Source organism: Myotis lucifugus, unplaced genomic scaffold (assembly GCF_000147115.1).
Source record: "Myotis lucifugus unplaced genomic scaffold, Myoluc2.0 scaffold_6, whole genome shotgun sequence".
Lineage (NCBI taxonomy): Eukaryota > Metazoa > Chordata > Mammalia > Chiroptera > Vespertilionidae > Myotis > Myotis lucifugus.
The window spans coordinates 15,770,765-15,795,792 of NW_005871054.1; the positions used below are offsets into that span (position 1 = coordinate 15,770,765).

The 25,028-nt window shown below is 45.5% G+C and overlaps 1 protein-coding gene across 1 annotated transcript in view; it reads right to left on the minus strand.

The window, feature by feature from the left end:
• Window positions 1-25,028, minus strand: part of MTA3 (metastasis associated 1 family member 3) — a 165,360-nt gene that overhangs the window by 120,649 nt on the left and 19,683 nt on the right. The window lies entirely within an intron of this gene.

A 25,028-nucleotide genomic window follows, 5' to 3' on the forward strand; every position in this document is an offset into this window, starting at 1 on the left:
TATGGTTGACGGGAGAGACCCAGGGCCCAGGAGTCACACCCCCCACCCCCCGCCCCAGGTGCTTCCAGCTTCCCAAGCCCAGGCCCCCGCTGAGGACCCGGGAGAAACGGGCTCCCTTCCAAGTCTACCCTCTCTGCATTGGCAGGCCTACCAGCGTTCACCCCAAAACTGGGCGGCGCGGAACCCACTCCCCCACCCCGGGAGGTCTTGCCTCTAAACAGGCCTAATAGACTGCGGGCCCTGCTGGGAGAGGAGGGTGGGGGAGGGTGTCCTTTGTTCGCCGGGGGCCTGGGCTCCACAGTTCACCACCACCGCCACCCCCAAAGGAGGGCATGCTGTCAATCAGCTTGCTGTTGATTGTGGGACTGTTAACTTCTTTGTGTGCCTAAAGCTTTTATATGGTTATTATTTCCCCGTGCTAATTCTCTAGACAATCCCTGTTTGCTCAGCCTTCATACCCTCACAGAAATAAAAATTAAATTAAAAAAATAAAAATAAAAAAGTTGAATCTTAGCGGGCTATCCCTCAACTGAACACAAACAACTTTCTTGAGAGAAGCCAACCCATTCCAAACGACTCCCAGACATTGTTATAATAAACATGAAGATGATCCCTTACTGTTATGGATTGTTTGGAGTTTCTAATGATTTACAGCTACGTGTTGTGGACTCTGGCTTTGTGTTTTCGTTTGCCTGTTGATGGTATCTGTGTTGTGCACTATTACAAATTATTGAGGTCAAAAAATAATTTTCTAAATAACTGAGGCACGCTGAAAAATAAAATAAGGTTAAGCACCTCTGCCTGCATTACCTTGATTGACTGTGTGACCCCAAGATTCCTCTATTAAAATGAGGACATTAATTGAACTTCACAGGTGGGATGAGGAATCAGTGGTGAAGATATCTGAAAACGCTTTGTAGAGCACCATGCAAATAACTGATGTCTGTTGCTTTTATTTAAAAAAAAAAACTTCAGGAAGTTTCAGATTCCCATGAGTTTTATACCATGTGTCAAATTGTGAGCCTGCATCACCTCTTTGACCCAGAGAAAAAAATAAGTGTTCTGTTATGCACACTGCATAGCTGAAGATACCACCAAAAGTATACTGTGCCTTACCTGATATCACTCCATTTCTGATCTGACATGTAAGTAGGTTGAATAATTCACCTAAGTCACCCAGTAAACTGGCAGCAGGCAAGGACTTTGTCTATGAAACGTCTATACCTCCTACTATCAAAGAGGAATGGACATAAGGGAGTTCAGCAAATGTTTTTAGACTGAAAGGATCCCTCCAACCAGACAAATAAGGTGGGAAAGCCTGCACATTCAAAGAAAGCAAGGGCACCTCAACCTCCTTATGCTGCACGGTTCAGATCACAAACATCATCAACCAGCCCAAACTTCATTCTTAGTGTAGCCATTTAGCTTCAAAATCTTGAACAAGTTACTTAACCCTCTGAGTTCCAAGTTCTACAAAATACAACTACTGATTGACACCTACAGTAAAGGTCCGTGCTGAAAATTAAATATGTCAAGTGTTCAGCCCATGTTAAGAGCTTCATAATTATCAGGTCTCTTCTCCCCGCTCCAGCCACCCTCATTACAAAGAAGTGTTTCTCAGACCATGCCAGGAGCCCCAGGGCCAATCCAGCTCTCCCAGGGGTAAAATTTCCTAACATGGCTGTTGTGATTAAAGGACTAGATAAGGGATTGCCTAAAAGCCCGGGACATTCTCTGAGTCAATCTCCAAGCGTCCCACCATTTAGCTGAACAGAAATGGACTGCAAGAGAGCTATAGACAGACCGCCAAGTTGGGGGGGGGGGGGGGGCGGGGGGTTCAACTTTACGGTGAAGTTTTTATAAATGCCAAGTCTAGGAGCTTGGTGGCTAGCCTCACTGAAGGAGCATGGAGGTCTAAAATGTAATTACAGTAATCTTAAACCCGATGCTTGTGTGTTCTATGATTTCTCTCTTTTTTTCTCTCTCATTAGCTCATTTTGTTATTTAGTAAAATTCTTTTGGAAAAGAAGTTAGCCTGTTGCAGCTATTCTAAGGAGGTCCTGGTTTTTTAAAGGAGGAGGATTTTGTCACAGGGAGAAAGGCAGGTATGTGACAGCAAGAATCAAAGCAAGGGCGCCCCTACAGCAGTGGTTCTCAACCTTCCTAATGCCACGACCCTTTAATACAGTTCCTCATGTTGTGGTGATCCCCAATTTCATTGTTACAAATTGAACATAATTAAAGCATAGTGATTAATCACAAAAACAATATGTAATCATATATGTGTTTTCCGATGGTCTCAGGCCCCCAAAGGGGGTCGCGACCCACAGGTTGAGAACCACTGCCCTACAGGAAAGGAAACCAGAGCCTGGAGAAGCTTCTCCGGGCAGGGAGCTTCTCCTTCCACATACTAGTATCTCTGTGCTAAACACAGGAAAACCAGGATCAATCCCAGAAGGTCCTGCTTTTTGAAAGTGTGAGTTTTAGGGTTCTCTGGTTTCTTCATGCCCTCAAAGGGGAGCTAGCTCAGCTCTTTGGTTGCATCCACACAGTTTCCTTCTCTAGTGACATTGTCTCTAGGTAGTGGAAAAGGAACTAGAAGTCACAATGGGGGCATGGACGAGCCCCTAGAAGTTTAACCTAACTGGCGCTTCCCTTTTTTAATGTTTGGAGAGCTGTGCATTTAAGTGAGAGATGGCTGAGCAGTATAGGGTGTGGGACCGACAGGAAAAATAATCCTAATGGGCAATGGGAAAGCACTGAAGGGGTATCTCAGGGAGTGTTTATAGAAATGACTCCGGCTTCAGCAAAGAGAGTGAGTGGAGACGAAGCAGGATAGTAAGAAGGTAGGAAAATCCATTGTCAAATGGAATGGAGAAACTGAGACAGAGAGCTGATGCAAATTGGTCGCATCCAGCACCCTCACCTACCTTCCTCCTCCTCCCTTGCGTGACCACTCCCTTAAGAATTAAGCCCTCAGGACAATGAGGTTCTGATCAGCATCAAAGAACCTTAGGAACAAAGCCTCGGGTCTGTTGACCACAGAGACAGAGTTTTGGTCAAACTAGAGGTAACATCTAGGCCTCAGTTGTGTTTCTGCTCCAGGCCCAGAAGAGCAGCAAAAGCAGATGAAGCAATGCCATGGCTGGCACCAGGACCAGATGCAATAACCAATGACCCCCCTACCCTACCGCCAACCAACTAGTAGAGACCACGACCCTGACTCTGTATGCTCATTTGTAAAAAATATATATATATGCTTTTATTGATTTCAGAGAGAGGAAGGGAGAGAGATATAGAAACATCAATGATGAGAGAGAATCATTGATCAGCTGCCTTCTGCACACCCCCTACTGGGGATTGAGCCTACAACCTGAGCATGTGCCCTGACAGGAAATCAAACCATGACTTCCTGGTTCATGGATCTATGCTTAACAGGCCAGGCTTAGAATGGGATCCATGTAGTGGGATGGTTCTGAGGGCAGTTTACTGAACATTACAAGTTTACCTTATACTGGAGTAATTGTGGGTAATGTCAATAGTCTTTCATTTACATGAATATAGAGACCTGTGTAGGCTATGTTTCCATTTTAAAAAACAACTTTTTAAAGCATTACTTTCTTCAGATGCTGAGAAATAAACCAGTGTAAACACAAACACTTGGAAATATGAGTTAAGAGCAGAATGAGGGCTTTCTAAAGAGCTGATAAGCTGCAAGGAACAGCAGTGCCCACAGGGTATTTCCATGTATTCCATGTATAAAGCTTCCGGGCAGGGTCCCTGACCACATCTAGTTGTGCAATGCAAAGTGATAGAGGAGTCTGTTCAATCCAGAGTCAGCAGCATAAGGTTCACAACTTTACACTGAAATTTTTTATGCTCAACCACTGAGCCACCATGGCCAGGCTCTATACACTCATTTGATGAATCAGCATATTGAAGAAGACATCTGGAAAAATTATGAATATGCTATTGAGATCCTGCCCTGAGACCTCCCCTAAAATTCTTGCCTTTAGATAAGAAAAACCCTTAAGACAAAAGACCCAGAGCAGGTGCTCTCTCTCTAGAGCACACCCCATGCCTTCTTTCTTCAGGCATATATTTTGCTTTTTTTTCTCCTAAGCTCTAAGGGTCCCCACAAGACTTGTAACCAGGGGAGCAGTAGGCAGCAGCAGCTTGACCCTGGTTAGCCCCCTGAAACTATCTCCAAGGGCCCTTCTTTTGCTTCTGTAACTTGTTTTCTGAGTCCATGGAGTGCAGCTGGCTCATTTCTTCTGCTTCTGTTTTCTTTCTAAAAGGCCAAGGCAATGCTCTAGCTGGTCTGGCTCAGCGGATAGAGTATCAGCCTGCAGAATGAAGGGTCCCAGGTTCATTTCCAGTCAAGGGAACATGCCCGGGTTGTGGGTTAAGTCCCCAGTAGGGCACATGCAGGAGGCAGCCAATCAATGATTCTCTCTCATCGTTGATGTTTCTATCTCTCTCTCCCTCTCCCTTCCTCTCTGAAATCAATAAAAAAATATATTTAAAAATATATTTAATCTACACTAATAAAAGACAAACATGCAAATTGACCATACCTTCACTACACCTTAAGCCATGCCTACCAGCCAATCAGAGCGACTATATGCAAATTAACCCAAACAAGATGGCGGCCAGCAGCCACAGAGCTGGAGCAAGCAGCAGGCTTGGTTGCCCCAGTTATGGGGGAAGCCAAGCTTCCCACCTGCTGCAGCGGGCTCTGAGCTCCACTCAAGGCAACAAAGTTTCAATTATAGAAGATAAATAAATCCCAGAATAAAAAAAAAGAAAAAAGGAGAGGCTGGGAGCTTCCGTCGCCGGGGGGTTTGGCCAGCCTGAAAACAGCCATCAGCCCCTCACCCAGACTGGCCAGGCACCCCAGTGGGGACCCCCTACCCTAAAGGGGGTGTGGCCAGCCTGCAAACAGCCATCAGCCCTTCACCCAGGCTGGCCAAACCTCCATGGGGTGAGGGTCCCCACTGGGGGGGGTGGCTTGACCAGCCTGAAAACAGCCATCAGCCCCTCACCCAGGTTGGCCAGGCACCCCAGCGGGACCCCCTCCCTGATCCGGGACACCCTTCAGGGCAAACCAGCTGGCCCCCACCCGTGCACCAGGCCTCTATCCTATATAATAAAAGGGTAATATGCAAATTGACCCTAACAGCAGAATGACTGGGAATGACTGGTCACTATGACACACACTGACCACCAGGGGGCAGATACTCAATGCAGGAGCTGTCCCCTGGTGGTCAGTGCACTCCCACAGGGGAGCTCTGCTCAGCCACAAGCCAGGCTGATGGCTGCCAGCACAGCAATGGTGGAGAAGCCTCTCCTGCCTCCTTAGCAGCACTAAGGATGTCTGACTGCAGCTTAGGTCTGCTCCCTGCTGGTAGGTGGACATCCCCCAAGGGCTGCCGGGCTGCCAGAGGGATGTCTGACTGCCAGCTTGGGCCCGATCCCCCAGGGAGTGGGCCTAAGCCAGCAGGTGGACATCCTCCGAGGGGTCCCACACTGCAAGAGGGCATAGGCTGGGCTGAGGGACCCCCCCACCCCCAGTGCACAAATTTTTGTGCACCAGGCCCCTAGTAAATAATAAAAGGCCAAGGCAATTCTCTGAACAGCCCTCTCAAATCTTCTCTTGAGGATATTTTCGCTTCGCATGCTAAATAAACTTCTTCAACTTCTTGTGCTAGAGTTTTTGGCTCTGAATTCTTTCTTTGCTGAACTCAAGAACCCGGAGCTGACATTGCTGGTAACATAGAGAGCAGAGAGTCCAGGCCAGATCAGTTGAGAGGTTGGTGAGAAAGGATGATGGCTTGACCTAGGATACAGTCAGTGGGAATGTGAGAGAAGTAAATGGGGTTGAGAGAGATTTAAGAAGTAGGAGCTACAGGATCCGGTGAATTTGGAGAGGGATGGAGTGAAAGGGTAATATCAAGTTAAAAGCAACTGGGTGGAAAGAGGTTCAATTCAGTGAGTACAGAATACAGAAAGGGAAGCAAGTTGGGGGAAAAGAAATAGTCGACAGGTTCAGTGTTAGATGAGTTGCATTCAAGATGCTTTTGAGAACATCCAGGTAGATATTTCCTCTTTAGGAAAGAGATGGATGAACAGGCCTGAAGTTTAGGAGTGAGACCTGAGCTGGAAATATCCTCTTCTGAGTTACCATCAGCACAGAGAGCCAGCCTGTCTTGTCTAAGGAGTAAGCCAAACCCTGGCCCCAGGGGAAAAAGCAGGTTCCCTGAGTCCTTCAGCTTGGTGAAAACAGGTTTAGCAGGTCCGGGTTCAGAAGATCAGAGTCCAGGTCCAAATGTGCAAACATGCAGGGCATGGGCAGAGAGGCATACAAGTCATTGACCAAGACAGATGGTGAAGACAAGGGAGAATGCCTCAGGCTGACCATCCCACAAGGGCCGGCAGATTTCTCAGATAAAGACAGTTTTGCTCCCAGTTCTAGAAAAGCAGCCAAGGTGGGGTGGAGGAGGGAAGACAGAAAGAACAGGAGAACGGATTTAACACAGCCTGAAAAAGCAAATCTATTTTCTACCTCTCCCTTTTGCCTCTAAGATGGTAATGGGTTGAATGGTGGACTTCCAAAAGATATGCCCACCTGGAACCTATGAATGTGACCTTACTTAGAAAAAGGGTATTTGCAGACAAAATTAAGGATCTGGATATAATTTCATCCTGGATTAGGCTGAACCCTGAATCCAATGACAAGTGTCCTTATAAGAGACAGAAGAAAAGATGCAGAGTGAAGAGGAGAAGGCCATGTGAAGGTTGAGGCGGAGACTGAAGTTATCTATATATATAAAAGGATAATATGTTAAGTGTCCAACCGTCCGACCGGTGGCTATGATGCGCACTGACCACCAGGGGGGGCAGACGCTCAACGCAGGAACTGCCAAGCTGCAATGACTTGTCAGCGGCGGTTCTCAGGTGATGCACCCTGGAACCAGAGAGGAGGGAGCTTGATTCCTCACGGAACTGCGCGATTCCACCTTAGGCTGTGGGTTATGTTGTTGCTGGGGCACTGTTGGCCCTGAATCTGGTTTACTGCACACTTGCATTTGTGTTCCACACCCTATAAGATAGTAACTTTTCAGAGTGCTCTTTTGCACTCTGGGACCCCTTGGGGGATGCCGGAGAGCTGGTTTTGGCCCTGATCCCCACAGGCCAGATGGAGGGACTCCACCTGCCAGAGGGACCATGCTCACTCTGCAGACGCTGGGGAGGGACCACAGGAGGTTGGCTCCAAGGCCTGTCTGGCTCATCTTGCCCAGTCCTGCCCTGCCGGCCACCTTCTAATTAATTTCCTTTCAATGTGCACAAATCCATGCACCGGGTCACTAGTGAAGCTATAAGTAAGGACAGACCAAGATTCATAACATAGAATCCTCAGAGCTCCCCAGAAGGAACATTCCTGATTTCTGACACCTTGATTTCTGACTTCTAGCCTTCAAAACTAAGAGAATAAATTTCTGTTGTTTGAAGTCACCTACTTTGTGGTAATTTGTTACAGCAGCCCTAGGAAACTAGTATGGATGGTATCCTCCACTCAATTTTAAATAAACATAGATTCAGCCTGAAAACTGAGCACTTTATGCAGAGACTAAGGGACACTGAAACAGAATAAGAGAATTAAAGAGAGGCCCTGGCCATTGTTTCTCAGTAGTTAGTTTTGGTTCGCACACCAAGGGATCAAGAGTTCAATTCCCAGTCAAAGGCATGTACCTGGGTTGCAGATTTGATCTTCAATGTGTGTCTCTCTCATATCGATGTTTCTCTCTCTCTCTCTCTCTTCCACTCTCTCTAAAAAAATAAATGGAAAAAATATCCTCAGATATGGATTAACCAAAAAAACTAAAAAACAAAAACAAAGGTTTCCAATAGAATGGTAGCTGTCATGGCCAATGGAGATATATTTTGAAGATAGAGCCAACAGTTCTTGTGGAAGAATTGGATGTAGAAGATGAGAGGACAAATTTAAATGTTTCTAAATATCTGTTTGAAGACTGACAGCTATCAGAGGGGGGATTTGGGGCTGGGTGAAAAAGGTGAAGAGATTAAGCAAAAACAAAATAAAACAAAACTCACCAAACAGCAGTATGGTGATTACCAGAAGAAAGGGGGGTAGGAGAAGGTAGAAGAGGGTATAGGGGAGGTAAATCGTGATGGAAGGATACTTGGGCTGGTTAACACACAATACATACAGAGATGATGTATTATAGAATTGTACACCTGAGACCTATATAATTTTATTAACCAATGTCACCCCAATAAATTCAATGAAATAATATAAATAAATTAAATTTAAAATCCTATATAATAAAATCCTGCCGAACCGGTTTGGCTCAGTGGATAGAGCGTCGGCCTGCGGACTCAAGGGTCCCGGGTTCGATTCCGGTCAAGGGCATGTACCTTGGTTGCGTACAGAGATGATGTATTATAGAATTGTACACCTGAGACCTATATAATTTTATTAACCAATGTCACCCCAATAAATTCAATGAAATAATATAAATAAATTAAATTAAAAATCCTATATAATAAAATCCTAATATGCAAATCGACTGAACGGCGGAATGACCGGTCGCTATGACATGCTCTGACCACCAGGTGGCAGATGCTCAATGCAGGAGCTGCCCCCTGGTGGTCAATGCACTCCCACAGGGGAGCGCCACACAGCCAGAAGCCAGGCTCACAGCTGGTGAGCACAGCAGTGGTAGCGGGAGCCTCTCCCGCCTCCAGGGCAGTGCTGAGGACCCCTTGATGGGTCCAGGACTGCAAGAGGGCGCAGGCCGGGCTGAGGGACCTCCTCCCTGCCCCCCCCCCCCCCCCCCAGTGCACGAATGTCATGCACTGGGCCTCTAGTAAGTAAGTAAGTAAGTAAATAAATAAATAAATATCTGTTTGGAGGTGTTAAACAGACAACTGGATCTGGGTTCCGGAGCTCAGCACAGAGGCCCAAGCTTTAAAAAAAAATTAAAAAATGCAAATTTGGGAGTTACCATTGTGTAAGCAATCTATGAAGCTGGGGACTTATCAGATCACCAGGGATATAGTATAGAGGAGGGTCAAGCCAGTACTGAGAACAGAGGTTGGCTCTGTACCCTGACTATACCAGAGCTATTACAATACTGAGCCCCACCCCCAGAGATTCCCATTTAATTAGTGTGGAGTGGACCCCACTCTCAGTTTTAAAAGAAAACCCTCAGGCAATTCTAATGTGCAGCCAAGATTGAGAGCTACTCATGTAGTGATCAGAAAGAGGAGAGCCACAAGGGGGGAATATGGGAGCAATGAGAGAGATAGAGAAAAGCCAGAGGAATACAGGCCCTGGAAGCCAAGCACAATTGGATATGGCAAAGTGCCGGTCATTGGAGACCAACTCCCCCGCCATCTTTCCTGACTGTCCAGGTCCTAGGCAGCTTGAAATGAATTGATAGGGTTCTGGCCATAGATATTCTATTGTGTAGATGACCACAAGGGCAGGCAGGTGGGCTCCTGACACTCACCAGACTGAGGGCTGGAGACCAGAATTTGCTCCTTTCATCAGCTCCTTTTATCTCTTATCTGTAGGTTTGTAGCAGCTGTGCTTTCCAAAGGGGACTGAGAGGGAAGTTTATTTGCACTCTTGATTTCAAAAAGGACAGAAAATATTGGAGGACTCAAAGATAAACTTTGAACTACTGGATAAATGAATGGTTGTTTATGTCTCCTTTTATCCCTGCAAAGTTTTGGAAGAAAAAAAGCATGACTATTAAAGAGCTGCCCCAAGGAGCTTCTTTTATAAAAGCCAGGCCAGGACCATATCATTAGTGGCAACCAACACAATATTTCTATTTATTTGCACAGATCAGAGAGCTGAGGAGCTTGCTCCAAGGAGAGGGCACCTGGAGGCAGTTTAACCTTTTTGAGGTTTTGGCAAAGGACACCCAGGACCTGTCCAGTCAAATCCCATCGTCATTGTCGTCATTTCTTTTCTTTAAGAGGAGACAAAGTGTCCACCTCCTGGAAGCCCCAACGTCCATCCCCACCCCCACCCCCACCCCCACCCCCAGGCTTCTAGTGTAATGGGAAGAAATCTGAACTCTGTTCTTGGACTAGAGGGCAGAGCCCGTGTTAGGGCCAGAATTCTGGAGGCAGAGGGAGAAGAGAAGGTTCCAGCGTTTCATGAAATCTCCTTATTTCTCTGCCCTCCAACTCCGCTGCCTCCTCCTATCTGGTGTCCTTGTCCTCTCTGCACACTCACACGGAGTCTAGGTCAGACCTTTCGAGGTGGCCCTGAAGTCTCTCCACCAGGTCAGAGCAACTTAGAAGCCAAAGCTTGAACTTTCTGTGGCCTTGGTGTTCCCCACCAACACATCCACCCTCACACCCCTCCCAGGGCCCCTGGGATCTGGGCTGGAGTGGGGACTGCTTGCCTGTCGCTATGACTCCCTCCAGGAGTGGGTTTGAGGCAGAGCCTTCAAACCTCAAGACTGGCTTTTCTGTTTTAGTCCAGCCTCTCCCAGAGCAGCTGCAGCAGAGGGCAGGCCCCAAGACTTGAGGGATGGAGTGACTCCCAGCCGGCGGCATGTGGATGCATTATTTATGATGCTGGTGTCAGCATGGCTCCCAGGCACCAGGGGAAATGGAAAAGGCACTTGGGCCTGTGCTGATTAAACTAAATATTTAAACAGGAATCAGGAATTGAGGCAAAAATCCGTTTTTCTTCAGTAAGGCAGAGAGCGCCACAAATGTCTTCAAGGCTGGGGACGTGGTAAACACCACGCAGATGATGAGGAAAGGCTGGGAGCCTTGGTCTATGGCTCTCCTGCACGGTCGGCTCCCACCCAGCTCCCTCTCTCTAGCAGATCTAAAACGTTTGCAGGCGACGTGGGAGTCAGAACAGGGGAGGGGAGAAGGGAAGGCAGAGGACTGGTCATAGCCACTGTGGGAATGAGATTAGGAGACACCAGAACAAAGTCAGGTTGGATTCATGCCTCTGGCTGTTATTTCTCCAGTGGCTGCCATTTCCTGGTCTTACAAGATCTGTTCTATTGCATTCACCCACATCATCACTCTTACCTTTAGATTAGCTGGAAGGAGGGAGGTGGGATGTTGGGCAACCATGAACTAAAACTCTTGTCTTGATTCTTCTTATTTTTTAATTTTATTATTTTGGTGTTTTTTCTTTTTTAAAAAAATATGTTTTTATTGATTTTAGAAAAAGAGGAAGGGAGAGGGAGAGAAACATCAGTCAGCTGCCTCCTGTATGCCCCCTACTGGGATCGAGCTCACAACTGGGCCTATGCCCTGACCGGGAATCAAACCAGAGACCTCTCGGTGCATGGGTCTAAAGTCAACCAACTAAGCCACACCAACCAGCGCTGTCCTGAGTCTTCTTATCCCACCTGAGACAAGTCTCAATCACAAAAACTACCTCCACCCACTGCACACAAACACGGAGGAGACCCTACACAGAGGACACAAGGGAGCCTGGCCCTTATTTACAGAGTCCAGAAATCCCCCGATTTGAGGAAAGACAAGATCCCAAAAGGAAATTTCCTGGTGGAAAGAAACAGCTGTCCTTTACTCTAGCTTTTCCCACCGCATTTTCTCCTCCCCGTGGGGTTCCTCGCTTGCATTTTCACAGTAGTCACCTTCCCTGGCCCCCCAGAGATGTGCTTTTTCTCAGTCCCAGCATGAACAAGTGCCCTTTCCTCCTTTCCTCTAAAGACAGCTGAGACAGGCTCTCGTTTTCAAAATTAATTTTTATAAGGAACTTGGGAAAGAAAAGAAAAGAATTGCAGAAAATACAAATGGATAAGTTCAGTGCAACATTTTTGAGATTCTTGTACTTAGTCAATGTGCTGTACTCTGGGTTACCTTGGATGAAATAGCATTCTGGTTCTCAAGGGGTTCACTATCCAATGGGAGAGGCAGGCATGAGGATATATGTTATAATCTAATAAGGACCATCATACCCTTGAATTGGAAGCAATTAATATAGTTGCTGTAATGGCAGGGTTTGTCAGAGAAGGATGGAAAAAAGGTAATATTTGATCTGAACCTTCAATTAAAATATGGGTTTTGTCTGGGAAAGTGTCAGAAAGGACATTCCAGACAAAGGGAACTGCATATAGGTAGTGCATGCATGACATACGAGAACCAATAGCAAGTGGGTTCAAAGCCAGATTGTAAAGGCCTTGAATGCCAAGCTAACCAGTGGTTCTCAACCTTCCTAATGCCACGACCCTTTAATACAGTTCCCATGTTGTGGTGACCCCCAACCATAAAATTATTTTCGTTGCTACTTCATAACTGTAATTTTGCTACTGTTATGAATCGTAATGTAAATATCTGATATGCAGGATGTATTTTCAGGGGTCACAACTCACAGGTTGAGAACCGCTGACTGTCCTAAACCAACATGAGTATACAGGGTGTCCCAAAAAATGTATATACACTGTAACAGCTGATAGCTCATTTGATAGGTCTTTCTTTGCAGATTTAACCCATTGGAATTAATTATTCAAAGTGTTTATACATATTTTGGGGACACCCTGTATTTGTATTTAAGAATATAGTAGTGGCCTAGCCGGTAGCTCAGCTGGTTAGAGTGTCGTTCCATTACACCAAGGTTGCGGATACGCTTTCCAATCAGGTCATACATAAGAAGCAACCAATGAATGCATAAATAAGCAGAACAACAGATCTTTCTCTCTCTTTTTCTCTCTCTCTTTCTCTCCCTCCCTCCCTTTCTCTCTCTAATAAATCAATCAATAAATTAAAAATTTTAAAAGAAGTATAGTCACCCTGGCCAGTGTGGCTCAGTTGGTTGAGTGTTATCTCATGTACCGAAAGGTCTTCGGTTGAATTCCCAGTCAGGGCACATGCCTGAGTTGCAGGTTCAATCCCGGAGTGGATGTGCAGGAGGCAGCAGATCAATGTTTCTCTCTTTCAATGTTTCTCTTTCTGTCCCTGTCCCTACCTCTCTCTCTCTAAAATCGATTTAAAAAGAAAAAAGTAGCCGAAACCGGTTTGGCTCAGTGGATAGAGCGTTGGCCTGCGGACTCAAGGGTCCCGGGTTCGATTCCGGTCAAGGGCATGTACCTGGGTTTCGGGCACATCCCCAGTGGGAGATGTGCAGGAGGCAGCTGATCGATGTTTCTCTCTCATCGATGTTTCTGACTCTCTATCTCTCTCCCTTCCTCTCTGTAAAAAAATCAATAAAATATATTTTTTAAAAAATAAATAAATAAAAAAGAAAAAGAAAAAAGTATAGTGGCTAAAGTGTAATACATTGGCATTTTGATTTATGTAACAGTCTCCTGTGAGTTGGCATAAATATATCAGGCTTCTAGACCTGCAGAGCTGACAATACAGCATGAGCTAAAATACTGCCAACCACGCTTTTCCCAGCTGCTGGTAAGGTGCTCGGTTCTCTGATGAAGCTAAGGCCACGTTGGGATGAGGCCCTCACTTCATCTGGCAACCAGCACCGCTCAGGGCAGCACTGGCCCAGCACTTGCCCAGTCTAGGAGCTCACCTGTATCCACTCAGCCTTATCCTGTGCAAGGATGAGGTGACGGTTACGGAGGATAAGATCAGTGCCCTCATTATAAAGCAGCCGGTGTAAATGTTGAATATTTCTAGCCAGGCTTGTTTGCAAAGGCTCTGGCCAATGTCAACATTGGGAGCCTCATCTGCCACGTAGGGGCTGGTGGACCTGCCTCTGCAGCTAGTGCTGCACCAGCAGGAGGTCCTACCCACTCCCCACCCCCACTGCTGGCTCAGCTGAGGAGAAGAAAATGGAAGAAAAAATACTCTGAGGAGTCTGATGAGGACACGGGCTTTGGTCTTTTTTACTAAACCTCTTTTGTAACACATTCAATAAAAAGCTGAACTCTGAAAAAATAAAATAAAATACTGCCACCCTGTAAAACAGGTAGGCTCCCTACAAGACAATTTCAACAGACAAAAGTATTCGAGAAGACAAGGGAGCAATTAGAGCTAATAGCTAAAGTTCCATTCTTTTATTTTGGTGTTATGGACTGAATGTTTGTGTTTCCCCATAATTTGTATGTTGGAATTCTAATGTGAAGCTCTAATACTATTGTGATGGTATTAGGAGGTGGGGGAAGGTATCTTTGGGAGGTGATTCCATTAGGGTGAAGCCTTCAGGAATGGGGTGACTGCCTTTATAAAAAAAACTCCAGGGAGCTCTCTTACACTCTTTCCTCCATGTGAGGGTACAACAAGAAGTTGGCACTCTGCAACCCAGAAGTGGGCTGTCACCAGAATCTGACCATGCTGTCATCCTGATCGCGGACTTCCAGCCTCCAAATTTCTGCTGTTTATAAGTCACCCAGTCTATGGGAAAAGCAAAAATGACTCAAATATGAGAGGTGGCATTTATTCCCTGAGGACCCCTCCTGTGGGTTGGCCCCCACTTCAGATACCCCAGATGTCTGAGGTCTCAGGAGTCCCGGAGGATGAGACCAACCCAGGCCCTAGAGAATTCTATCAATGGGAAGCAGATGAAGCTATGGGGGCTCCTGTGAGAGGGGATTAAAGTTGAAGAACTTGAGAGAGGTAGTTACTCAGGCTTGTGAGACTTCCAGATGACGGGAGCTTGGAGCTTTTTAGGAACCTGGAATCATCCACATTTGAAAAATTTGAAGATTGAAGTTGTCCAGGCCTTTGAAAAATTAAATGAAGAGATAACAGATGGTAAATTTTAAAAAAGGGAGCCTGGCTGGCATGGCTCAGTGGTTGAGCATCAACCTATGAACCAAGAGTCATGGTTCGATTCTGGTCTGGACACATGCTGGGGTTGAGGGCTGCATCCCCAGTGGGGGGCGTGCAGGAGGCAGCCAATCAATGATTTCCTCTCATCATTGATGTTTCTATCTCTCTCTCCCTCTCCTTACCTCTCTGAAATTAATTTTAAAAAATATTTTTTTAAAAGGAAACATTAAGCAACTTGAGAAGAAATGAGGGGTAATGGTTGACCAAAATTTATGATAGTCTCAAGGATGTGGTTCTATGTTCCCTCTGCTGTCTCTCTGTGGGCACTGAAGATAGATGAGTTTGCAATTCCAGGTAGCGGCTCTCTGATCCACTTTCCTGAATCAGGTACAGAAACACACATTTTAAAATTAATTTGTTCGTAGAGACAAGGCTTAACATTTGCAAAATAACTTAAATGTCTGAGAAATTTAGAAGACTGACAAAAAAATAAAGCTACAAAGTATATTAAGTAGTATAAACAGAAGGCATATAGAGGTGAGAAGATTGGCTATAATCTTGGCACCCAACAGTATTTAACTCTCAGGGCAGGAAGTGGAAGGCATGTGAAAAATTAATTTTCTGCCTTGGCTGGTGTGACTCAGTTGGTTGAACATCCTCCCATGCACCCAAAGGTTCCGGTTCAATTCCCAGTCAGGGCACATACCCAGGTTGTGGATTGGCACGTACGAAGGCAACCAATGGATGTTTTTCTCTCACATCGATGTTTCTTTTTTACTCTCTCCCTCTTCCTCTAAAATCAATAAAAACCTATTTCTAAAAAATTTAGTTTTCTTCTGTGTACTTACACATTGTTTGAAATTTTTTTCCAATGAGAATGTGTTAGATTTTCATCAAAAACATTTTTTTTAATTATGGGGGGATAAACAACAGACAGAGACACAAAATTATAGAGTAGAACTTTCTGAAGCCAAGTTTATCAGTGCAGGGATTTTCACCTTCTCTTGGGTGTCCTGCTTGACCTTTTGCTTACACCAATCCCAGAGCCAACCAGGCTGTCTGCTGGGCAGAAAGAAAATATGGAGGAAGGCACTGAGGCAGAGGGAAAGGCAGAAAACTTCGCCAACTTTGCGGTGTACCTCCGATTCCTGTGCCTTTCTGAGATATAGCCTCATTGCACCTCCAGGTTCATGAGACACTCCTCTCCTTAACAATAATAACAACCCCCTACCCCTGCCCCTCTTTTTTGGTTAAAATAACTTAAATTAGCTTACATAAACCAAAAGAAAACAAAACACCTACAATAAGAAGATGCCACCAGACCACGAATGCCTGTGTCCTATGTCACCAGAATCCCCTGAGTCCCCAGGCTAACAGGAAGTTTACTGTATGGAGACCACAGGGGGCCACTGGAGGGTTTAAGCAAGGATGTGACAAGCATTTTAGAAACAGTACCTTTCAGAAGCAGCAAGGAGGACCAATCTGAGACAGACAAGTCTGAAGCAAGGTGTCCAATTACAAAAAGCTATTTCAACAGGCCAAGGGAGAGGTTGTTTTAAGACATGCTTCCTCCTATTCTGCTCTAAATTTGCTGATTGAAATTCACTCTCATTCTTAATTATTCATTAATTTATACAAGAGAGAGAGAGGGAAGAGACAAAGACTACAAAGACTACAAGACCTTATATTATTCTATCAAGGTTATCATGAGCATAAAAATAACCTTGGCTGGTTCTCCGGTATCTCCACAATCTAGTCCATACTCCTTAGCATAATAATCAAGGCTAGTCTTTACAAACTGTCCTCAAATTCCCCTTCTGTCTCACGTCCTACCCTTCTCTGTCTACTCCACCAGCTCAGAGCCACTCTTGCTCATTGAGCAGGACATGGCCTTTTTCTGGCCTTGGCCTCTACAATCACATCCTCAGGATCTGGCCCACCCTCCTTCCTCATTGGGTGAACCTCTCAGCTTATACACAAACCTCCTCCCCAGAGCATTAACACCCCTCAATGGTTCTATTGAAATACCATGATTATTTGGGCCTGTCCACCCACTGCACCAACAGGCTCCAAAACTGGCTGTTTCACAGGAGCACGGGCAGGCAGGACACTTTGTTTTCTAATTGTTGGGGTTTTTTTTACTAGACACCCCCAGGCCCTACCCTAGACCTACAAAATCTGTGTCTCTGGGGCAGGCGCCCAGGAATCTGCATGTATAGAGTCCTCCATTGATTTGTAGCCATCAGCCAGGAGTGGGAGGCCTCTGTACTCATGGCCTCCCACATGGTTGTGAAGCTTCCCAGACCAGCCCCACTGGCTCCCTTAGGGCTTTGTTCCCACCTCTGTGCCTCTCTTGTGATGGGGAGGCAGGAGAGGAAGAAGCTAGGAAAATTCCTTGGCAAGTAGAATGGGAAAACGGAGACAAATAGCTGAACAAACTGGCCGAGGAATTTACAGCCAGATACAGAAGGTCGCCTCCTTAGAAATAACATCTACGCCTCAGCTGTATTTCAGCACCTGCCTCAGAAAAGCAGCAAAGCCAGGCGGGCGATGCCAGGACCAGCTGCAAAGACCAATCAGTGGAGACCACGACCCTGAAAGGGCACATCTGGAGAAGCAGATGAATACTCGATTGAATTCTCCCCTAAGACCTCCCCTAAATTCCCAGCCTTTAAAAACCCTCAAAATTGAGGACCTAGTTCACACTCTCCCTCCCAGGAGCACTCCTGACTCTTCAGCCTCTGCCTCTCTTCCCCCACAGATGTGCAACTCCTAAACCCTAAGGGACCCCAGAGACGTGCAGCCTGAGGAGGAACGGGCAGTGGCAGCTTGTCCTGGGCTAACCCCCCGAACCTGTCTCCAAGGCCCCTTTTCTCTGACTTCTCAGTGAGCCAAATCAGCCCGCCTGGGCTCATGTCTTCCCTATAGTATTTCTAAAGAGCCAAAGCAGGCTCTCCTATTGCCTTTTCTCTCCCAGCCCCTCCCTGTTTCACTGTCCCCAGCTTTAATAAACGCACCCTCAGAGTCACTTGGAAACCTGCTGTGAAATCTTTCCTGCACAGAGTCAAGAACCCACACACTCTAGGCCGGCCTGAGGCCGACCCACTCGGGCTCAGCCCATTTTCCGGTAACAATGGAGTTTACTTGTCTACGTGTCCCACCCAGCTTTCTGTCTACCCACGTGTCCTGTCTCCTATCCAAATGTGAGTCGTTGAGGGCAGGGACCCCATCAGGTACCACCACAGATTCCATGAACATGGATGCTTGGGAAGGATTTGCAACATGCATAAAGCAGAAAAAGCTTCAGTGTGGTGCTCATAAGTTTCCTGCAAACACCACTCTATTTAGAGGCTTTTAGTTCTTGGTTGATTTGACTAGCAAAAAAGATGATCTATGACCTGGTTGCCAAGTTGGACGGTAGGCAGCAGCCACCCCTAGATGTGATTATATATATTTTACTAAAAAACAGAGTGGTCCCCGGGAGCTCAGGGTCTTGCTCTAGGTCACAAGGCCAAGTAGGGCAGAGGAACACATCCTAATTCCGGGTCCGGGACTGCCAGCCCCGTGGGGGAACAGGCAACACACTCCTCTAATCTCCCTTCAGTCTTTGTTTGAGCAGAGCCACTTCATTAGCATATAACAAAGGACCCGTAGGTGCCTTCCTGTTTGCCATTTACAAGTTAAGTGTCCACAATCACCAGGGGCCCCCACTGTCTTTGCTATTAGCTGAAGTTAATGGTTTTTTATTCAGCTCTAAGAGCCTCCCTCCCCCACCCAACCAGCTTACCTACCGATTGAATTCCCGAATCAGCCAATCACGGCTTCGGGATTGTCACAGTGTACCATTAAAATTGTGATTACCTTCCTTTCATTTCTGGGAATCTTTCTGGGGAGGAGAATTAAGATACCCTGCTTAAAAGATTTCAGCCACCATAATATCAGGCTGTACATTCTTACAATGGCCTCCAGGCAATGTGGGAGGCTCGGGTCTCAGGTCAAAGGCCTGGTCTGGAATCTCAACTCCATCCCCCACTGACTTGAAGAGCTGGAAGCCCTGGGCCTTGGTTTTCATGCTGGTAAGTAGTCTGCCCTTGTATCCCACACTTCTGAGATCGTATCATGTATTAAAAACGGTTTGTAATCTTTAAACCCTCTTGAAAATCTGCCATGCACCAGGCATAAAAACTAGAGGCTTTGCACATTTTTTTTCCGGCGGGGTAGGCATTTTATTGTTAAAAAGAACATCGCAGGCCCAAAATAGTGTCACTTATACCCATGATACCAAACCTAGACTTAATGCCTCACTTAACTGTAGTTTCAATCCTTACCAGAAATATAATCTTAATCAACCAGTCTAAAATTTTCTGGCCAACACTGATGAGGTAATCTGTCATGTGAGTCCTCTCCATCCTCCCCCCTCCCTCCTCCCTTTAGGATGAAGAGGCAATCTGCATGATAAAAACCCTTACTGTTCCCTCCCCACCACACACCTGGACTAAAAAATAATCTTCTGCTAACTGTAACCTTGCCCCACCCATCTGCCTATAAAAACCTTCCATTTTGTACAGCCCTTTGGAGTGCCTATTTATTTATTTAAATATATTTTTATTGATTTCAGAGAGGAAGGAAGAGGGAGAGAGAGATAGAAACATCCTTGATGAGAGAGAATCATGGATCAGCTGCCTCCTGCAAGTCCCCCACTGGGGATCGAGCCCACAACCTGGACTTGTGCCCTTGACTGGAATTGAACCTAGGACCTTTCAGTTCGCAGGCCGACCTTCTACCCACTGAGCCAAACCGGCTAGAGCTGGAGTGCCCATTTAGTTGCTCCATGGAATGCTCCTGATTCATAATATGCTTAACAAAGTCAACTGGATCTTCAAATGTACTCTGTTGAATTTTGTTTTTAAAATAGAACCAGAGGCATGGATAATATGAACAGACTGACAAATGCCAGAGGGGAGAGGGGTGGAGGGACTGGATAAAGGAGGTAAGGGATTAGCTAAAGAACATGTATGCATAGGCCATGGACCCAGACAACAGTATGGTGAGGGTCAAGGGGGGAGAGGGAGGGAGCTAGGTGAGGGAGGCAGAGGGGGTGGGGATGGGGGACATCTGCAATAGTGTCAACAATAAAAATTTTAAATAAAAACATTATATTCTTTCATATTTAGGTAACCAGATTCCTCCTTGACACCTCTCCCTGTGCAAGAGTGCCTCGTCCCTCCATTTTTCATTAAATCCAACTCATTGACTCTCTCAGGGAGACCATGGCCTTCACTGCCCTGGTTCTCGCCCACAGCATTTCTCTTCTGAATTACTGGCAAAGCTTTGCATTTTGCTGGGTTCTTTCTATATTCCAGAGGGATCTCTTTGTCCTGCAAATCTCTTGAAGCTACTCCCCTAATATGCTGTACTGCCCCCTCTACATTTTAGCTGGGCCAGAACTGCCAGTCCCCTGCCTCCCTCCCCCACCACACACACTCTGCTACAGTGAAATGCTCAACACTCTGAAAGCTGCTCCTGTGCTCCTTCCGTCCCCTAGCCTTTTATTCTGATGATCCTTTCCCCTTAGATTCCACCTGGCCATTCCTACTCAGGACTTAAAATTCCTCTTCCCCAAGCACGTAGACTGATGGATGCTCCTCCTCTGGGCTCCCTTAGCACTTGCGCATAGCTCCATCATAGCACATTACATTCCTATTCCTTGCTCTGGAATATACACTCTGGCATCTAGGTTGGAAAATACTTGTTTCAAGAAGGGTGAGAGATTGACATTAATAGGGTGTAAAGAGGAGGTGAGGTGTGATGCCTGGCACACAATGGGGGATGCAGCTGGACAAGCAAAAGCTAGAAAAATCTTAAGAGCTTTGATTGCTAAGCAGCTTTGGTAGGTGATCAGGAGCTTTTCATGTGGAAAGCAACACTGGACTTATTTTTTTTTTTAATGTTTTTATTGATTTTTGAGAGAGAAAGGGAGAGGGGGAGAGAGAGAGAGAGAAACATCAATCCCTACTGGGAATCAAGCCTGAAACCCCTATACCGAGCATGTGCCCTGATCAGGAATCGAACCAGTGACCTCTCAGTGCATGGAAAACTCCCAACCAACTGAGCCACAATGGCCAGAATCTGGACTTATGTTTTTAAAAAGAAAATCTGATTCTAGCATGGAAAATGGACTGGAGGACAGAGAGAGAAAAAGTGAGATAGGGAGGAGTTCATTGCAGTTGTCCAGATAAGACATGAATGTTTACCCAAAAGGGACAGATGGAGAGGATGCAGGGAGGCGTCTAGCTTGGCAGTAGTTATAAGGAAATGCCATTGAGTGCTTGTTTGGTAATGTGATAAGAGCAAATTTGTGGGGAAAGATAGTTTTGTTTTAGTCACAATGAATTTTGAATATTTATAACAATACATAGTGCAGTTGGAAATACATATAGAGCTGAGTCTAGAGGGGAGGACTACAGTATAGATTTATGCGTCTTTTCTAGAGATGGCAGTTAAAACCATAGAATTGGATAGGATCACTGAAGGGAAAATTGTAGAGTGAGATAAGACTAACATTTTTTCACATGTCTCTTGTTATGATGTCACAAAATCCATAAGTGACATTAGTTCATCTACTTGAGAATTCACTTTGAGGACAGCTTTCTTTGGGATTAAAAATATTGGTGGCCCTAGCTGGTGTGTCTCAGTGGATACAGCATTGGCCCGTGGACTGAAGGGTCCCGGGTTTGATTCCGGTCAAGGGCATGTACCTCGGTTGCAGACTCGATCCCTGGCCCCAGTTGGGGTGCATGTGGGAGGCAACTAATTAATGTGTGATTGATGTGTCTCTCTCACATCTATGTTTCTCTGTCTCTCCCACTCTCTCTAAAAATCAATGGAAAAATATCCTCCAGTGAGGATTAACAAAAACAAAAAATCTTGATGATCTCATGACCAAGCTGTTTTCTGCTTCTATCATCACCCGGACTCTAAGTGTTAGAGGCCTCTGCTCTCTGTGGGACCAAAACAAACCATTACGTTGATCAAAGAATGGGTTGTTCAAGGTAAGATATTCGTTGATTGTCAACTGCCAACTGTTGCCAAGTATGCAGGCAAGAAATAAAAAGGGTGGTCCTGGCTGTTCATTACCCCTCTCTTCCCACTTGGGGATCTGTCTCAGGAAGTTCTCAGAAAGATTCTAACAACAAGCATTCTCTGAGAACTCACCCACCCTCTGCACAGGTGGGTCTAGGGGCATGGTTATCATTTGAGACTCTATTCCCCTGACCGTAGCTGACTGGAGTAGGGGAAGACCCTTTAGAAGAAAAATAATTTAATAATAAATAAACATTTTATGATTTAAAAAATAAATTTAGTGAACTTAAAAAAAAAATAGAGGAAGACCTCTGGCTCAAGTGGGTCAGTTACTCAAGAATCTGGGGGTGGGACTTGGGAGGCTGTGTACTTGATGTAGGAGTATATACTCATTTTGGAATGGTGGGGGTGTGAGGCAGCTATCTTCCCCATGAACACAAAGAAAGCTAATCTGCAGAGAAAGTACATTAAAGCAGGGATAATCAGCATAGCCCCAGGTGGGGGGGGGGGGGCAGGTGGAAACACTGAAAAACTGAGAAAATGGCTACCTAGCTACCTTACAGCCTTTCATCTCCAGATTTCAATCTCTCCAATGCCCATAGGTTCTGTCATTCTTTTTGCCTAAGCTGACCTAAGCAGACTTCTTCTTTTTTTAAAAAAAATATATTTTATTGACTGTTTTACAGAGAGGAAGGGAGAGGGATAGAGAGTTAGAAACATCAATGAGAGAGAAACATCGACTGCCTCCCTCCTGCACACCCCCTGCTGGGGATGTGCCCCCAACCAAGGTACATGCCCTTGACCGGAATCGAACCCGGGACCTTTCAGTCCGAAGGCTGACGCTCTATCCACTGAGCCAAACCGGTCAGGGCTAAGCAGACTTCTATTATTTACCAGCAAGGACCCCTAACTAATTGGGAGTAGCCATTTGGGTAAGGGAACCAAGGAGAGAAGCAGTTAGAATAGACATTATTGAGAGGACTCAGGAGATACCTAAATCCTATCAATAGGCTGAGTATATCTTTAGGACTGAAATAGGTTTAGTAAAAATTGTATCTTAATCAACTGCTACCATGACTGAAAGATACCAAAGGGTACAGGAGTCTAGTACAAAATGAGTGCTTTGCAGTGTTTATTGAATGGATAAAGCTAAAATGCAAACATCAAATTGGGGAGAAATTTACAACAAAGGGCAAAACTTTTTCTCTGTATTTTCATCCCTCATTTTATTTTATTTTATTTTTTTTAATTTTTCGCTATAAGTATTACAAAGGGTATTACATAAGTGTCCTTCCCCCCCCCCCCATCCCTCATTTTAATAAAGGTTTCTACAAAGCATTATCTTGTCCGTCCACAGTCAGGCTCCTCCCTCCCCTCACCCCACTCAATATTAATGTCTGGACAGGGTTGTGATGCACACTGGACCAATCAGAACTCTCCCCTGGGCATTTTTAAAATTTCTATTCAGAGAGGGGAGGAAGATGCAGATCCTTTTTGGGGGTAGATATGAGGCTGATTTGGCAGACAAATTCCCAGCTGAGCGGAAGCCAGTCTGCAGCAGGAAGGAAAGTTGCAGATGATGCAGGGAGACGGTGCCGCTTAAGTGACTCCAGTTGTCCCTGAGGCCAGCTGCACCTGCCCTTCTTGCAGTTTGGTTACATGAATCAATAAAGCCACCAACTGGGACACCTGTCAAACAAGGGACACAAGTGATCACTACACACTCCTAATCACCCAATTGCTACTGACTCAGGATTGCTTTAGAGATGGTCTTCAACCTGTCCCTGTGCACAGACTTGATTTGCTCTATTCTCCCTTTATTTGTGAGAACCAGGGGGAGATCTTCGGAGGGTCAATGCTCTATGGCTTATCTTTTATCCACATGCCCATGCTGGAAGCTGCAGAACCATTCTGTGGGTCCTTTCAGAGTGATACAGGTCATCAACATGTACCCAAAGGGTACAAATGTATTGCCCACTCCAACATTCATTTTCCTCTTTCTTTTCAGTGGTAGAATCTTGATTTTATTCAAGACATCCATCCACCTATCTAAATACCATTTCCTATTCCCTGTACTAAGTTCTGGCCAATGAAATATAGAGCATTGTGCCCTAACCGGTTTGGTTCAGTGGATAGAGCATTGGCCTGCGAACTGAAGGGTCTGAGGTTCGATTACGGTCAAGGGCATGTACCTTGGTTGCGGGCACATCCCCAGTAGCGGGTGTGCAGGAGGCAGCTGATCGATGTTTCTCTCTCATCGATGTTTCTAACTCTCTATCCCTCTCCCTTCCTCTCTGTGAAAAATCAATAAAATATATCTTTTTTTAAAAAGAAAAGAAATATAGTGCATTGTATGGTACTACTGGGAATCTCTTAAAAAGAAGGAAACGGTCTTACTCCTGCACTTTTCACTTTTATTCTACCTGGAACGTGGAACTCTAATGGCCTTCTTGCATCATGAGACAATAAACCAATGACAGCTCCTCTGTAATCCAGGACCCAAGTTCCCTCTATCTTGCTTCTTTGTCCTCATTAGCTCATTTCTCGTGGTCCACGATGGCTGTTAGAAATCCGTGCGTCCCTTTCTCATTAGGTCCAGTTGCATATAATAGACTAAGTCCAAAAACCAGTAGCAAAACAAAACAGTTTATTTCTCTCAATTTTTTTTTCTCCTTAAGAGAGAAATAAAGTTCTCTCTTGTTTATGCGACTGTTATTTTGGGCTGTTGACCTTAAACAAATAGACTGCCATATATTTCTCCAGCAAAATGTGTTATTCCAGAAACAACAAAGAATTGCAATATGCAACATGCAGGTCTAATGGCAAACCCCGCCCAAGTCCAGACAAGCTGCTCTTTTGTGGACTTGGGAGGAGCTGTTGTAAAAGGTAGAGTCCATTGAAGGAAACTGAAAGGTCCAAGTATAGTGACTTGTCATTGACTTGAGCTATGTAAGTCTTCCATTGGCTGAGCTGTTACTGGGCAGGGAGGAATCTTCTTCCTCCTGCTGAGGTAGACAAGTAGTATCACTTCCTGTCAGAGATGCAAGGTGCCTCTCCCTATTGGGGTCAGTAGTGTGTGTTGAGTGATATGTGCCTGAAAATGGTCTTCTAGAGGCCCTTCCTCCACATACACCATTTTAAATGAGGTTTCTGCTTATTAATTTTCACAAGGCTTTGTCTGTTTTATG